Raw genomic sequence first — 17,706 nt, 5'->3', positions numbered from 1 at the left:
ACATGATGTTGGCTTTTAATCATCAGTTTTACAAATTATTTAATTACTATTTGCTTTTTTACAGTATAGTTCAGTGGTACTTGAGGTAATTCATGACAAGCACAACACTGGCACTGACTGATTTTTGGATTGTGTTTTCAGTAATTATTCTGTATTTCTTCATTATTTATCATAATATGTGTAGCTGGCTGTAACTAACTGCACTTTGTGTTTGGTATTAAATAGGACAGTAACGGTAACAGAATTGGTCAATGGACAAATGTCTCTTCAACAAGGTGGATTTTGCAGCGTTCTTATGAATTAAACCCGGAAGGCCGTCAAGGCATGTACAAACTGAAGGCTTATATTGGTGACAGGATGATCTCACATGATTTTAAAGTGAAAAAATATGGTAAGTAATAAATGATTTGCAATGTTTGCATGGGACACATTTCATACAAAATCAAAATGTGATTAATAATAACTATAACTTTTGTCCTCTGTAGTTTTGCCTAAGTTTGAAGTCACTGTTACAGCACCAAAGAGAGTGAGCATAGATGATGAGTTAATGGCAGTTGAGGTTTGTGGAAAGTGAGTAGCAAATTTACTTAAAGATATTAAAAGCATAAAGAAAGTATTGTTTTCTTCCATCCATCTTTGACTTGTAAATTTTTTACAGATACACGTACGGGCAGCCTGTATCTGGTAAATCATGGGTGAAAATGTGTCGTGATATTCTAAGCTACTCTTACAGACAAGACAAACACAGTCCAAGATGTGTGAATGAAACCACTGAGGTTTGTCAGTGCAGTACCAAAAGTGACGTGAAATTTATTTCCTGCATCCAGATTATTAAGACAATCTTAGGCATTGTGTTTGTGTTCATTCATTTCCATTAGATGAAAAGGACAGGCTGTGCCAGCCATACCTTAGATGTATCTGTCTTTTTAAATTCAACATATGAGGATCAACTTGAAAATTCTCTTCATGTTGAAGCAATAGTCACAGAAGAAGGAACAGGTGATCCATTAAGTCTTGAAAGGAGAGTTTTAAAATCTGATTTCATTAAAATGCAAGTTTCACTCTCACCATATATTTGTATTTTACAGAGATCACCATGACAAAATCTGAATCTATATCTCTTACTTTTGAAATTGGCAAATGCACACTTACTGACCTGCCCAAAACATATGAACATGGATCAGTTATAGAAGGAAAGGTAAGTCTAAGATCAGGTTCTCAGTTTAACAACATTGATATGTACAGAATCATTTATCTCTTCAAAATCTTATTTTCAACAGATCAAACTCTCAAATTTCAAAGGGGCACCAATACAAAACAAAGAGGTTTATCTTTTGGAGGGGGAAACCTGGTCCTCAAAACTGCTCCTAAATCTCACTACAGACAGCGATGGACTGGCCAGCTTCTCTCTTAATACATCTAGTGTTTCTAAAGAAGACATTAATCTGATGGTATGACAGTTGCTGCTCATCCACCAAGTGTTTGATCAGTTAATGCTTTCATTACATGAAAATATTGGCACATTATTTTTTATTTTATTTTTATTTATTTTTTTCAGGCAAATGTGTATCCAGCATTTCAGCATCATGGTTACAAAACACCTTTCTACTCTACGGATAGAAAAACAGTTCAGCTTCTCCGGCCTGTCACTCCATACACCCCAACATTAAGTGAACTGATTATAGAGAATATTGATCAACCATTAAAGTGTGATGCCGAGTTTACAGTGACCATCAAGTATTATTTTATTGGACAGACTGCTGAAGACTACAAAACTGACATTGTCTATATGGTGAGAACATGTGCAGTATGTACATTCTTACACTGATAAATGAATTGTTTGTTAACAGTATTAGCTGGCTTCACTGGTCAGTTTGTCATCAGAGTGTCATCTGTCTGTTTCAGGTCTTGTCCAGAGGAGTGATTGTTCATCATGGATATGAGAAGGTTGAAGTGAAGTCTTCTAATGGAGCAGCAAGTGGCACATTGTCATTCAAACTGTCTATTGGTGCAGATCTGGCTCCTGCAGTGCAGATTCTGACCTACTGTGTTTTGCCCAGTGAAAATGTTATTGCTCGTAGCAATAAATTTGACATTAAAAAGTGTTTCAAAAACAAGGTATTTAAAAAAAAAACATCTGTCCATTTACACTAGGGGTCGGCAACCTACAGTACACAGAGGGATAATCGCTGACACGCGGGCAGTAGGGAAAACTGCATACTGATGTACATTTTGAGGTAATAACTTTTTATAGTCACACAGCCTGTTAGGAGCGATAAACACTATTAAAGTGTGAGAATTAACTTGTGCTAGTCCACGGATGCGCGCGCGACCGCTGCACATACTACTGTAGGCACTTCAGATCAAAGCCTCAGCGGTCTAACAGCGCTCATCAATGTCAAAATGACTGAGATGACTACAAACAATGAAGCTGAGTTTAGTTACTCCAAAAAACAAAAAAAAAACCGCAATTTCACCCCCTCCTTGCTGAGAAATATGTATCGATTCAGTATCATTAATAAAAGTCACGTGGCAGCGCTGACAAGTTTATGAGCTTCTGAATGTAAGTTTTTGCAAAGCGCGATCTCAGATGTCTGTATGCGAGTTTGTGTGTGCGCGCACACATCAATTAAAGCAGTGCATTAATATAGAACGGTGATTAAACTGAACGGTTACAGTGGTGTTCAGTATGGTCACACTGTATATCTGTTATTCAAGAAACTTTTGAAAACTTAAAAAAAAAAAAACTATTTATGGAAAAATCCTCAGAGACTATTTGCATGAAAATCAAGTAGGCCTATTGTTTTTTATCGTATCATTTAAAATATGTACTGTATAAATACATAATGCATTAAGGGAGGGAGGAGGAATGGGCAAGAGGGAGGGGTTAACCAGAAAAATTAAAAATGCCATGTCATGCCGAAAAGGTTGCTGACCCCTGATTTACACAATCACAGTCATTCTGATTCAATACTAAAATGACACACCTACTGTTATCATCACAGGTGTCTCTGCAGTTTTCTCCTGCTAAAGCAGTTCCTGGTGAGAAAAACACTCTTCAGCTCTCAGCTCAGCCTGGTTCACTGTGCGGCCTCAGTGCTGTAGATCAGAGCGTCCTGATCCTGGAGTCAGGAAAACGTCTGGATAGTGACAAGGTGTAAATGCTTTAAGATTCAGTGTTGATTATCTATGTCTTCATAGTTGGAATATATGAATCTAGTGTCTACTACTGTATAATCATCATTATTGTTTAAGGTGACATGGGTGTTAAAGGTATAGTTCCCCCAAAAATTTTAATTACCCCATGATTTACTCATCCTCAAGCCATCCTAGGTGTATATGACTTTCTTATTTCAGACGAATATAATCAGAGTTATATTAAAAAACATCCTGGCTTGTCCAAGTTTTATAATGGCAGTGGGTAGTGGTCTAGATTTTGTAGCAAAATAAAGTGCATCCATTCTATCATAAAAAGTACTCCACATGACTCTGGGCGGTTAATGAAGGCCTTCTGAAGTGAACTGATGCGTTTGTATAAGAAAAATATCCATATTTACAATTTTATAAACCGTAATCTCTATCTTCCGCTGTCGTGCATGCTTCAAACGAAAATTAGAAGTACAAAATAAGGATTTGTAAAGAAAAATGTTGGAGGATTTCAATATAAGCCTAGAAGAGACTGGTTTTCTTTTGTTGTAAACAAAACTTAATTCTTGAGAGACTAGCATATTCACACCGGAGCTTACGCTACAGCTACATCATCCGCTGGAACGCCACTCTCTCGTGAATGTGCGTACGACAGTTAGCAGAAGCTAGAGATTACAGTTTATAAAGTTGTTCGTATGGATATTTTTCTTACTCAAATGCATCGATTCACTTAAGAAGGTCTTTATTAACCCCCTGGAGCTGTGTGGAGTACTTTTTTATGATGGATGGATGTACTTTATTTTGCTTCAAACTCTTGACAGCTATTCACTGCCATTATAAAAGTTGGAAGAGTCAGGACATTTTTTTATATAACTCTCAACTGTATTCGTCTGAAAGAAGAAAGTCATATACACCTAGGATGGCTTGAGGGTGAGTAAATCATGGAGTAATTTTTTTTTTTTTTGAACTATACATTTAAACCTAATTTTCTTTCCCACCGCAACATAAAGATTAAGAGGTACACTGACATGAATTATTTAGTGTGAATGTGGTCTCATCACAGATCTTCAACCTGCTGCCAGTGCAGTCAGTGTCAGATTATCCTTACAGCGTAGAAGATGAGCAGGAGTGTCTGCATGTGAGACCCCGTCGAGCTGTACTGACAGACAACGTCTTTGAATCCTTAAAGGTAACAAGTGGATTAATATGTGTAACAGTGCAGTAGATTAGGTGAGTATCTACATGCATAAATATATCAGTGCATGTGCTTAAAATTCCTCTTATTCTGACAGCTACAAAAATTTGTGTTTTATTTATGTTACATTTAATGTGGTTCATTTTTGCTGTCGGACAGAGTGTGGGGCTGAAAATGGCTACAAATTTGGTTGTGCGAGTCCCTCAGTGTCTTGTATACAAGGCCTGACTGGAAATCACCATTATTAAAGGGATTCTCCACCCCAAAAATAAAATTTTGTCATTAATCACTTACCCCCATGTCGTTCCAAACCCGTAAAAGCTTTGTTTTTCTTCGGAACACAATTTAAGATATTTTGGATGAAAAACGGGAGGCTTGAGACTGTCCCATAGACTACAATAACAGACAATAACAATAACAATAACAAATGACAGTGTCAAGGTCCATAAAAGGTATGAAAGTCATCATCAAAATACTCCATCTGCCATCAGACATGCAATCTGGGTTATATGAAGTGATGGGAACACTTTTTGTAAGCAAAGAAAACAAAAAATAATGACTTTATTTAACAATTCCTTTGTCAACAATCTCCTCTGTGTCTCTCCATGTCACTGTATGCTGCGTATGCTCTTCTGTATCATACACGCCACAAGGATGCGCTGTTTTGATGGCAGATGGAGTATTCTGATGACGATTTTCATACCTTTTATTGACACTGTTATTTACTTGGCAGTCTATGGGACAGTCACAGGCCTCCCGGTTTTTATCCAAAATATCTTAAATTGTGTTTCGAAGACGAACAAAGCTTTTACTGCAAGAGCACAAATGAATCTTTGTTTTGATTTGTCTGATCTATAAAGTTATTTAAATCAGCAGTTCTCAAAATTTGTGACATCAAGGTGCTGTTTGCAAGAGATACACCTCCCAAAATGTAAATGGTCATTTATTCTGTGAGAAAATTGTGAAATTATAAAGACAATATGTTTCAGTTTAATGTATTGGCTTTTATATTCTTATTAAACTTATTATTATACTTTGTATTTTGTTGACAGTGTATCTGTTTCTTCACACTATTTGATATGTTAGATGTATAAACCTGAACTGATTTTTAATAATAACTTTATTTATAAAAGTATAAATTATTTATAGGCCTTGATTTAAAAAAACTGATTTATATTTATTAGCATATTACAAGAAATTTGGAAATAAACAGTTACAGTAAACTATAAACGGGAAAATATCATCATGGTTGAAATGTTGTCATTATAAAAGAATATACTGTAGGTAGTTTTAATGTTGTAAATACAGTTTAGATATTTCAGAAAGTGTTTAATGTGGCAGAGATACGAGACAGTAGTTCTGTACTAAATTGCTAAAGTACATGTTCTGATTCAGGTATCACATCATATCGTGTGATTTTTTGTGTAGTGATGTCTGAGTATAACACTGAAAATTATATGGATTATGAAGAGTCTTCAATTGAAGTGACAGTTCGTACTGTCTTTCCTGAAACATGGATTTGGCAACTTGCTGCAGTTGGGTTAGTGACAATGTTGTTATCTGTCAACATTTGTTTGTGAACATTGTGTTCAGAATACATAAATGCACATGTAAACGAATATGTGAATTGGATTGCAAAGTTTAGGGTTCATATGAATAGAACTTTCTTTGGATTCATTCGGACTGACGAACATTAGACAACTAGAGACCTACTATGAATCAGATTAGTTTTATATCTGTGCTGAATGATGTAAAAACAAAACAGCATATTAAAAGTCCAATCAAATACTGTTGTAATTTCAACACAGGGACTCTGGATCAGCTCAGGTTCCTGTCACGGTTCCTGACACAATCACCTCTTGGGACACGGAGGCCTTCTGTCTGTCCTCCAAAGGTCTGGGTCTGGCTCCTCCTGCTAAGCTGACAGTTTTCCAGCCCTTCTTCCTGGAGCTCTCTCTGCCTTACTCCATCATCCGTGGGGAGATCTTTGAGCTGAAGGCAACTGTCTTCAACTATCTGTCCAAGTGCATCATGGTGAGACTTCAGACTCAGTCTTATCGAGTCATATCAAATATGTCACTAATCATGTGAGTTTGATTGACAGGTTAAAGTGACTCCGCCCCTTCCACAGACTACTCTCTCAAAGCCTCCTCTGATGACCAGTATTCATCCTGTCTGTGTGCTAATGGAAGAAAAACATTTAAATGGATCCTCACTCCTTCTGTTCTTGGTGAGTTTTCCAGTCTGAATCATTGTTTCTCAGTGTTTGTGTCTGTTGTATCTTCACGTACATGTCTTGTGTTGTAGGAGTCTTGAATATTACAGTCAGTGCAGAGGCAGAGTCGTCCCAGACTGTGTGTGACAATGAGATTGTGAGCGTGCCAGAGAGAGGACGCATTGACACAGTCACACAAAGTCTGCTTGTACAGGTCAGCGCACGTCAAACGGCTCTCAGACATCATTTCTCAGTGATCCTAATGTTGATTATGTCAGTATGATGTGTAAATGTTACTTTTTTATGCTGCAGGCTGAAGGAACTGAAAAGACAGAGACCTACAGCTGGTTACTGTGTCCAAAGGGTTTGTCTGCAGACAATACTTAGCATCATAATGTTTCTTTGCTGATCACTGATGTGTGTTTCTGTATCTTTGGTTCATAGGTGACAGTCTCTCAGAAGAAGTGGAACTGACTCTTCCTAAAGATGTGATAGAGGGATCAGCAAGATCCTCTGTTTCAGTCATTGGTAACATTGACATATACAGTACAAGCAGAAATGAGGAGTTTGTGTTTGGGTTTCTAAAATGTAGTGTTTCATTGGTGTTTGGTTTGTAGGAGACATATTGGGTCGTGCACTGACAAATCTTCACGGGTTACTACAGATGCCTTACGGCTGTGGAGAACAAAACATGGCTATTCTTTCTCCCAATATTTACATTCTGCAGTATCTGGAAAACACAGAGCAGCTCACTTCAGCTATCCGAGAGGCACAGGTTTCCTTAAGAGTGGTGAGAGAAATCAATCATGTCAAGAGAATACTGAAATACTGAGAAATTAAGTCACAATACGTTTGACTTCAGAAACACTTGATCAATCCAGAATGTTTAAATTCAGGATACCAGAGACAGCTGAACTACAAACATACTAGTGGTGCATACAGCACATTTGGACACGGAGATGAGAATACATGGTAAATATTTGTAACTTTTCACTCTCACTTTTTTCTTCATAGTTACAAAGTAAAAATTAGTATTTTTAGTTTACATAGATGGTATTTAGTTTCAACAATTTATGTATAGACTAACAAATTATTAATCGCGAGTAATCACCATCTTTTATTATCCAATATAAGTCTGTTTGCATAATGTGTGTTCTGTGTATATTTATTATGAATATATATTTTTTTTTTAAATTATATATATAAATTTTATACATAAATATAGCATATTTTCTTAAAGCTGCTGTTATGTGGGGCAGCTGGAGGAAACAGGCAGAGGCATGGATCTAGGTGCAGGTAGTTTAATAAGAGGACAAAGAGGACGTTGCGGCCAGCAGGCTTGAGAGGACTGAGGCCAGTCAGCTAGAGTGCGTAGCAGCTGGCAAAGGCCTTGGGATGCAGGCTGCTCGCACAGATGTCAGCGGCAGGTCCGCCATACTGGACACCAGTCTCATACACCCCAAGTCAGGTCCAGTAGCAGAGATAGTGCAGGCAGTTAACATTAGTGATGGCTCAGGCTCCCCCCAAAAAAATGTTTAACAGATGGCCAAGCGGTGAAATCCTCCTCCAACTCACACATGGTGAATGGGGAACCACTCAGCTGTGAAGCCCACTCCACAAAAATCACATAAACTCCCTCGAGGACCATCAATAGGGTAAGTTGTGATTTATGATATTCATAAACTCCACAGCAATAAAAGGAAATCGAAGAATTGTACAGAAAATCTGTGTGATACTCCAACTCCAAAAATTCACGGGTGTGGTCCAAGAGGGAACGCTCACCCTGGCGCAAAGAGAATAAGTTTCATACCTGCTAGATCAATGGTTATGATCGGTTGTTCTCTTATGTGGGGTAGCTGGAGGAAACAGGCTGAGGGGTGGATCTAGGTGCAGGTAGTTTAATAAGACAAAAATGGGGAAAAAGAAACACTGGGAACAAAGAATCAAAGTACGGGTAGAAATGACACCAATAACATTCAACAACTGACAAAGCATAAGTGAAACACAAGGGCTATTTATACAAAAGAGAACACAAGGAACCAATGAGTTACTATGGAAACTAACAAGGAATGGGTGTGGTGGTCCAATGAGTGTATATGCCAAGTAATGAGGGTAGCTATGGAAACAAACAAGGCACACACCAGACAGGGGCAAAACACACACAGGGAACATGTAACAGCTGCAGTCCGCAACTTTTTTTTGTGCTCAAAAATGTATATAATAAATGATCATGAATCAGTTCTCCAAACCGTGTTTCTGGCTTGTCCTGAATCAATACAGTACAACTATAATAAGTTTTTATATTCACACTATTTTAGACTGGTTCTGGTAGTAACTGCTGCAGAGTAGCCCAGTATCTGCGTGAATCATTATAGACATAAACAGAAAGAAAGTAGCTCTGACTACAATGTTCTTCAGCAAGATGCATTCCATTCTCTTTATTAACTGCTAGAGCGCAAAAAGTTGTGGACTGCAGCTTTTAATATATACATGTATACACAGGGTGCGATTTGTGAAAAAAGCGGGGGCTGGGGGGTGCTTTTGAAATTTTTTATGAAATGTTTTTAATATGATGGAAACTATTCAGTGTGATCTCAGTTTAATAAAAACATTGTTGGCCTACGTTAGGCCTATTAATTGTAATGATTTAATGTCCAAGGTTATTTAAACAACAAATTATATAGAGAAAGCAATAAAAAAAAACAACATAACTTCTCCAAACACATAACATATCAAAACCAATTAAATTCAAAACGGTACACTGTTTCGAAGCGCTCCAATCAGATTGCATATGATGAATCATTTGAGTCAGATCGGGACTTCAAAGCGTGTATCGCAAATTATTTGATTCAGATCGGGACGTCAGAGTGGGTTTGCGGAAAGTTTTTATAAAAGTATAAATATTATTAAAGTAACACCCACCCAACCAACCCCCCCCCCCCCCCCCCCCCCCCCCCCCCGGCAAATCACACACTGTGTATACATAATAAATATACACAGTACATACAGGTAAACACAGACTAATTGTTTGATAGGCCTTATTTAATCACCTGAAAAAAAAAACCTAATAAAATTATTTTAATTAAAATTTTCAATCACCAGGTTGACTGGCTTTGTCCTGAGGTCTTTTGGCAAAGCACAGAAATACATATTTATTGATCCACAAATTATTCAGAGTGCAAAGGAATGGTTAATAAGCAGACGAGATTCAGATGGCTGTTTTATCCAGCAGGGAAGACTATTCAACAACAGAATGAAGGTGTGTTATCACTAAACTTAATCGCAGAAACAATTCCTATCTATCACAAAAATATTTTACTTTGCTCCTCTAATGTATTCCAGGGTGGAGTGAATGATAATGTGACCATGACTGCCTACATTACTGCATCACTACTTGAACTGGAAACTCCAGTCACAGTAAGTTCATCTACAGGAAACACAGTATAAACTCATAGAAAATTAACGCTCACAGCATCTGTTTCTCTGTTTTTGTCTCAGGATCTTGTCGTTAGTAAAGGTTTGTCATGTTTAAAGTCCGTCGTTAAGGATGTCAAAAACACTTACTCCACTGCTCTGCTCGCCTACACTTTCAGTCTGGCTAAAGACACAGACACTTGACAGCAGCTTTTCAAGAAACTGGAGGATGTTGCCATTTCAGACGGTAAGAGATTTGTTTCTGATAAATTTCTGTTGTCTTTTCATACTCGTTAAATTACTGGTGTCTCTTTTGTCCATGTGTCCTAAAGGGTCTCATCTCCACTGGTCTCAGTCTGCATCTGCTGATGACTCTGATTCTCTGGCCGTGGAGATCAGCTCGTATGTGCTGCTAGCTGTTCTCAGTGCAGATTCACTCACTACAGCTGATCTGGGATTTGCTAACAGGATTGTCAGCTGGCTCGTGAAGCAGCAGAATGCCTATGGAGGATTCTCCTCCACACAGGTGACTCAAACTACTCGAATCAAACACATGATTGCTGAATAATGGGTAAAAGTCACATTACTGAACACATTTGTTTCTCAGGACACAGTGGTGGCTCTTCAGGCTCTGTCTTTGTATGCCACCAAAGTGTTCAGCTCTGACGGCTCCAGCACAGTGACTGTACAGTCAGCAGCAGACACTCACCGCTTTGATGTCAATCAGGACAACAAGTTACTGTACCAGGAGAAGCAGCTGCAGAAAGTTCCAGCCAAATACAGCATTGAAGTGAAGGGCTCAACATGTGTGTCTGTGCAAGTCTGTAGTGCATTCTGCTTCACTGACCCACACTCAATCTCTCTCTCTCTCCTTTCTTAGCATTTTGTGGTTATTTTGCTGTAAGATTGATTAATTTTTTGTGTGTGTGTGTTGACTCTATCAGGTGGCTCAGTTCTACAACATTCCCACTCCCACTGAAGCTAAAACATTGAGCATTGATGCTAAGATTGAGGGAGATTGCAAAACATTGGAACAAAATTTCATTTTGAACTTCACTGTCAAGTAAAAACAGATTTAGATTATTATTATTATGGCTACTGTTTTGTTGGTGAACGTGATTTCCCCAAGTACAACATGTTCCCAGAACAACATTCCAATCAACCAATCAGAATTGAGGGACAAGTTTTCAAGAAATGTCAGTTTTAGGCTTACAATCAGGGTAAGATGCTTATACACTCTTGTTATTCACCTATCATTTCCCTCTGATTTTAGGAATAAATTATGGCTAGGGTTAGGTTTAGGGGTAGGGATTGGGTTAGGTCTATATTTTTGGACAGTAATGTTGATCCAGGATCAACATTACTTGGCAAAATCAAGGCGACCTGTTTTGTTTTAAGGTGTATAAACACCTCTTTAGTGAATCCCTAAAATAACTGACAATCTGAAAAGTTATTTCTCAGTAGTATCAGTTGTAAAATGCTGTAATTACTAAAACTATTGGATGCATTTGCTGGTTTAAATGCATATGTTGTGTTCCTGTTTGTTTGTGTTTTTAGTTTTAAATCAGGCCTGTTAATTTTCTCTGTTTAAGTATGGTGGTCCCCAGGAAACAACTAACATGCTCATTGTGGATATTAAAATCTTATCAGGATTCACAGCTGATACATCAATGGTGTGTTTGGGTGTATAAAGTAATTGTGTATTAATGTGCCCCTATTATGGGTAATGAAAGGTTAATATTTTGGTTTTGGGAGTCCCCAACAACAGGTTGACATGCATGCAAGGTCAAAAAACACTTTCATTGTCTTATAATATGCATTTATTTTTACCTTACTTGCTCACCAACTCTCAAATGATTTGCGCAATGATTTGTTTTACAAACCCCTCCTTTGCATGACGCTATAATCTGCGGTGATTGGTTTGAATGATCTCATTTTTATTTCAGTCATGACTGTAGTTGCCTGAAAAAGCAGTGTTTGTGAGCTCAGTGCTGCTTTGTTTAGCCTACAGCGTTACCAGGGAAACCACTATTTTTACGCTCCAAAAGCGGCACCTAGTGGCAAAAGAATGAATTTGCATTTTCATTCAGACCAACGGGAAAAAAACAAACAATTGGTTGGGCAATATGTTAATGTTTCATGTTAACATCATCATGAAACAGCTTGGGATTCGTTTTAAAAATGACTAATTTCAATGATTCAGAGTCAACTTTGCAGGATGTTTTCATTCACTTAGAGCTGTGTTACACACTACATGAAAGGTAATTTTCAAAAATCCATAATAGGGTCACTTTAAGACATAGCAACTTTTATAAATTTTTACTACTGTTTCCTTGCATGTTTGCTTTACTTTGCAAAAACTGAAGAAAAAAACACCTACTCATCATCATCATCATCATCATTGTATTTTCATATAAATAATTATATTTTCCCTATAGCTTACAATGTCATTTAGTTCAGCAGTACTTGCTCAGAAGTATGTGGAGCGGGTTGACACAAAAGAAGACCATGTCATAGTTTATTTAACAGAGGTAAATAAATAATAACCTTTATAAAATTAACATGTATTTAATAATTTCCATAACTGGTACTGTATATGTATTTTTGTTTATCCTTCTGCAGATTCCATAACACATTTCTATGAATTACAAAATAAAAATGAAACAGGTTCTTCCAGTGAAGAATCTCAAGCCAGCAGTGGTCAAAGTGTATGATTACTACCAGACAAGTAAGATTTTAATTTAACATCCAGAAAAATGTAAAGGTGATAGTGTGCAGTTTAATGCAATTTTAATCAGATAAATAACAAAACATGTAATTCACAAACTCTTTGTTTTTAATATTTTATCTTTTTTTTGTTGTTGTTGACACAAAGCCATGCTGTATTATTTTGCCATCAAATGGCGTGCTCATTTAATTAATCTTATTACTTGCTATTGTCTAATTAAAGGTCAAAGTAACCACTAACAAATGTCACAACTATTTTTATGATAGAGGTATTGCATTTTCAAGTAAAATGTATATATATATATATATATATATATATATATATATATACATATTTGGACACTGACACCATTTTCTTAATTTTGGCTCTCTATGCCACCAGAATAGAATTAAAATGAAACAATAAAGATTTTTATTGAAGTGCAGACTTAAAGCTTTAATTCAAGGGGTTGAACAAAAATATAAAATGCTTAGGAATTACAACCATTTTATATACAAATTTAATTGGACAAACAAATATAATCATAAATAAAATGTTCATTTTTAATATTTTGTTGAGAATTCCTAGTTTGCAGGCAATGACTGCCTTCAGTATGGAACTCATGGACATCACCAGAGACTGGGTTTCCTCCTTTGTGATGCTTTGCCAGGCCTTTACTGCAGCTGACTTCAGTTGTTGTTTGTTTGGGGATCTTTCTGCCTTTAGTTTTGTCTTCAGCAAGTGAAATGCATGCTCGATTGGGTTGACATCAGGAGATTGACTTGACTATTGCAGAATATTACATTTTTTTTACCTTCAAAAACTCCTGGGTTGCTTTTGCTGTATGTTTGGATCATCATCCATTTGTACTATTAATCGCCATCTAATCAACTTTGCTGCATTTGACTAAATCTGGCCAGACAGTATATACCTATACACTTCAGAATTATTCCAGCTGCTTCTGTCCTCTGTCAGATCATCACTAAACACCAGTAGCCCAGTGCTATTGGAAGCCATGCATGCTCATGCCATCACACTGCTCCACCATGTTTCACAGATGATGTTGAATGCTTTGGATCATGAGCTGTCCAAGCCTTCTCCATGCTTTTTTCTTCCTGTCATTCTGTCCAAAGGATGCTCTTCCAGAAGTGGTCTGGCTTTTTAGATGTTTTTTGGCAAAGTTTAATTCTGGCCTTGTTTGCACTTTGTGGTGAACCCGCTGCATTTGCTCTTGTGAAGCCTTCTCTTGATTGTAGACTTTGACAGTGACACATCTACCTCCTGGAGAGTGTTCTTCTCTTGGCTGGATGTTGTGAAAGGGTTTTTCTTTACCATGAAGAGGATCCTCCAATCATCCACCACTGTTGTCCACCATGGATGTCCATGCCTTCTTATGGTGCTGAGCTCACCAGTGCATTCTTTTTTTCTCAGGATGTACCAAACTGTTGATTTGACCACTCCGAATGTTCCTGCTATCTCTCTGGTGGATTTGTTTTCTTTTTGCAGCCTGACAATTGTCTGTTTACCTGCAAGGAGAGCTCATTTGTCTGCATGATGCAAACACAAATGCCATACTTAGAATCATCTCCAGACCTTTTACCTGCTTAATTGATGTAGAAATAACTAGAGTCAACTGTCCAATTACTAAAAGGGGTCATCGGATGAAAAATTTGCTTTTGTTGTTGTTTAAACATAAATGTGTGTTGGAAGTGAGTGTACACATCCACCCTAAAATGATAAAAATCCACCCAGTGGTTTTTGTAAAATCCCTATTTTAAAATCCTCTTTTGCAAATCAGGCTGTTCTGAGATTCCTGTCTGATGTAGTTCTGCACAGGCCCCTCCCATGATAGTTGATTGACAAGTCCGTCTTACCTTAAGACCCGCCCTGAGTGAGCTGTGAGATGACAACAGTGCAGGGGAAGACAAGAATGTCTCCAGCGATTGAGGTGTTTTGTTGCTAGATGTAATAATGAACTTAGCGCTCGTCATTTACTCCCGACATTTGAGCCACTGAAGATGCAGAGGATTAACGTTACTTTCGTTTTTGAAAGGAATGAGCCGATCCCCAATCTGCCTAAATGCGTTTAACCTTCACTACAATTGTGATGAGAAAACCCTCAAATTAAAGCTCAGAGTGTGCACTTTAAGCCCATATTCATTATATAACTGTAACTTGAATATGTTTTGGTCAACAGCTAAAATAATAAAAATTTTGCCTGTGTCCAAAATATATATGGACCTGACTGTATCCATATACATATGCTATTTTTAATGAAAAATCTATTGCAATTATGCATGTAAAGACTTGCTTTACTACAGTGAGCAACTGTACAGTGACCCCCAGGCCAGAGCCTTCTATTAACTTGTGTCTTGATATTACCTTCTTCTTTCAGGTGATCAGTCGGAGACAGAGTACTCCTTCCACTGTCAATAAGGTCATGCACTTCAGTTCTGCTGAATGTTTAATTTTTTTTTTAATTTTTGTTTTTTTTTTTTTTTGTTTGAGTAGGGGGTTCTTAGTGGCATTGTTTTTTTTTTTTTTTCATTTGTCCATGTCTTTTAACAGAACTTGTTGGATCTTATTATAGAAAATAAAGATTTTCATAAGGAGTCTGACAGCAGCCAGCGCTCCACATAGAGATCTTATCTTATCCACATAGAGATCTTATCTCTATCAACCCATCCCAATGTACACATCCTACACTGACACCTAATTGTAAAATTTTACCTTTTATATATATACAACCCATTTAAGCAAACTTTTTAAACTTTTTAAAATGTAAGACTGCTTGAGAGAAATTTATAAAAATTCAGTGAGATTAATGCTTAAAACAAAAACACCTGGTTATGAAAATTATATTAGAGAACAGAATAATAATAATAATAATAATAATAATAATAATAATAATAATAATAATAATAATAAATGGGCTGCCATAACAGGCCAGAATATAATGCAATAATAATCAAACATAAGTGTAAACACATGTTGAAGCAGATTTAACAACACCAAAGTGAAGGCAAAAATCTGAGATGAGTGCAGGTCTCTAATACAGAGATAAGAGATGGTTATAACTACACATCCTATTATAGTGTGCATACTAATTACAGCATAGATCTTGTATGCAGCCTAATTTGCATGCATCAGGGAGCTGCAGCCACTCTCAAACTGCTGGAATAGAAATTGTGTTTGAATGCGCACACATCCTTTTTAGTTTTGCTTTCGATTTCGCAATCGGGACCGGAGGTACTGAGCACGCATTGCATTCTACACAATTTGTCAGACACCTACAGTACGTGTCCACGAACGTTTTTTATTAATTCCTATGGAAGTACAGCTTCAGAGAATGCTCCAGCTCAACTCTGATGTTGTCATCTCCACCATCATCTCACCTTACTCCCGTGATTGCTCTCTGAGCTCCCAACACGGGGCCCCCTGGTGGCCACAGGGCCCTATGCAGCCACTTATATCGCTTATTAGATAGGGCCGGCACTGTCATCATCCAGTGTTGGGGGGGTATGGTGCGGGGTCCTGGACCTCCCATAAACATTAAGGGACCCCCCATAAAGCCCAAAAATTTTAACTTGTGGGGTCCCCTGGTTTTTCAATAAAACTATAATATTTGAAACATGACAAATTAAAAAAAAAAATTAAATAAAAAGTGTGGTTTTATGTGTTAAATTTAGACCTGCTCACATCATATTTCTTTTAATGCGATTTTAAAGCATTACACATTAAAACCAATCACATGCAATTCTGTTGAGTTTATGAACACAATGGCCAATCCAGAGGCATTCAGATTAGTCAATGCTGAAATCTCGGAGTTTTGTTCAGTGCGCGCATGCTGAATGAATTCAGACTGAAACTCGCAAATTCTCTCATCATAAGCAACAAAGTGCATGTGTATGAACTATATAAGTAAGATATTCATTTACAGTGTGTGGACAGCTTCATTGATCTTAACAGGAATTTTGAGTGCTTACACTCTGGCTAAACTGAAATGAGTAATATTCTTTAATGTAAATGTTCTTTGCTCGCTTTCTCCATCATTTATTCACTGTTTGAATAACTGTGTAAATTAAAGCATTATAATTTTTTACCTTAGAATGTTTGTATTGAGTTATGATCATTTTAAATACAAATACAGTCACATTAAAATATTTCCTGACATCATGTCTGAAAACTTGACTTGCGGTTGGTGCACTACCTGTGTTTTAGGCACTTGTGTAAAAATCCCATAAGGTGAGAATGCTTTCAAAAAAAATGACATTAATAGTTTTATTATCAATTACCTTCTACTAACTAATTCAAATCAATATTTCATATGATTTTTAATGGCTGACACATCATTTGCACTAGATCTTCTCAAAAGCTTATTGCTTAAATAAACTAACATTAGCTCATTCACATTCTCTGATTGGGCCTGTCCAAATACCCACATTTACTGTATGATCCACTTTTTAATGAAGCAACAAGAATACTTTTTGTGGGCATAGAATACACCAATAACAAAAATTACATATTCCGCCATTATCAAAGAGTACCACAACACATGCATGTGAAATTCCGGTTGTGGCAAGAAGGGACACAGGTGAAACCGGAAGCTAACAATAAATTACATTTTCTATCTATTAGGTTGTGTTTTATTAACGTGTACACCTAAACAAAAACTAAAACATACCAATTAAAACAAATCTGTATAACATCTAGCCTTAACCATGCATTCCTTTGCATGTAAACAAAAAAATGATAAATATTCCTACGAAAGGTGCTTCAGAGTTTGCATGTAAACAAGGCACTGCGCATGTTTTTTCTATGTCAGCAGCACCATGGGCGTACATTAGGTGCATTCCAAACAGGATATATAGTCCTACGAAAGGTGCTTCAGAGTGAAAACAATCATGGCCGCCATATTAAAGGGTCGATTCAAACTAAAGTGCTCAAAATTGGCCAACTCAAAGGGCCCTTCGGAATGAAGGATTTCGAAGGGAACAACTGTTGGACACTTTGGCTCCCATGATTCTC

At 37.1% G+C, this 17,706-nt stretch overlaps 1 pseudogene; it reads left to right on the top strand.

The window, feature by feature from the left end:
• Positions 1-15,145, top strand: part of LOC109080991 — a 28,073-nt pseudogene extending 12,928 nt beyond the window's left edge.
• The last annotated feature ends 2,561 nt before the right edge of the window (positions 15,146-17,706 follow it).

Source organism: Cyprinus carpio, chromosome B15 (genome assembly GCF_018340385.1).
Source record: "Cyprinus carpio isolate SPL01 chromosome B15, ASM1834038v1, whole genome shotgun sequence".
In the NCBI taxonomy this organism is placed as follows: domain Eukaryota; kingdom Metazoa; phylum Chordata; class Actinopteri; order Cypriniformes; family Cyprinidae; genus Cyprinus; species Cyprinus carpio.
Note: the sequence above shows the minus strand (reverse complement) of the source record. Positions and strands in the feature narration are given on the sequence as shown.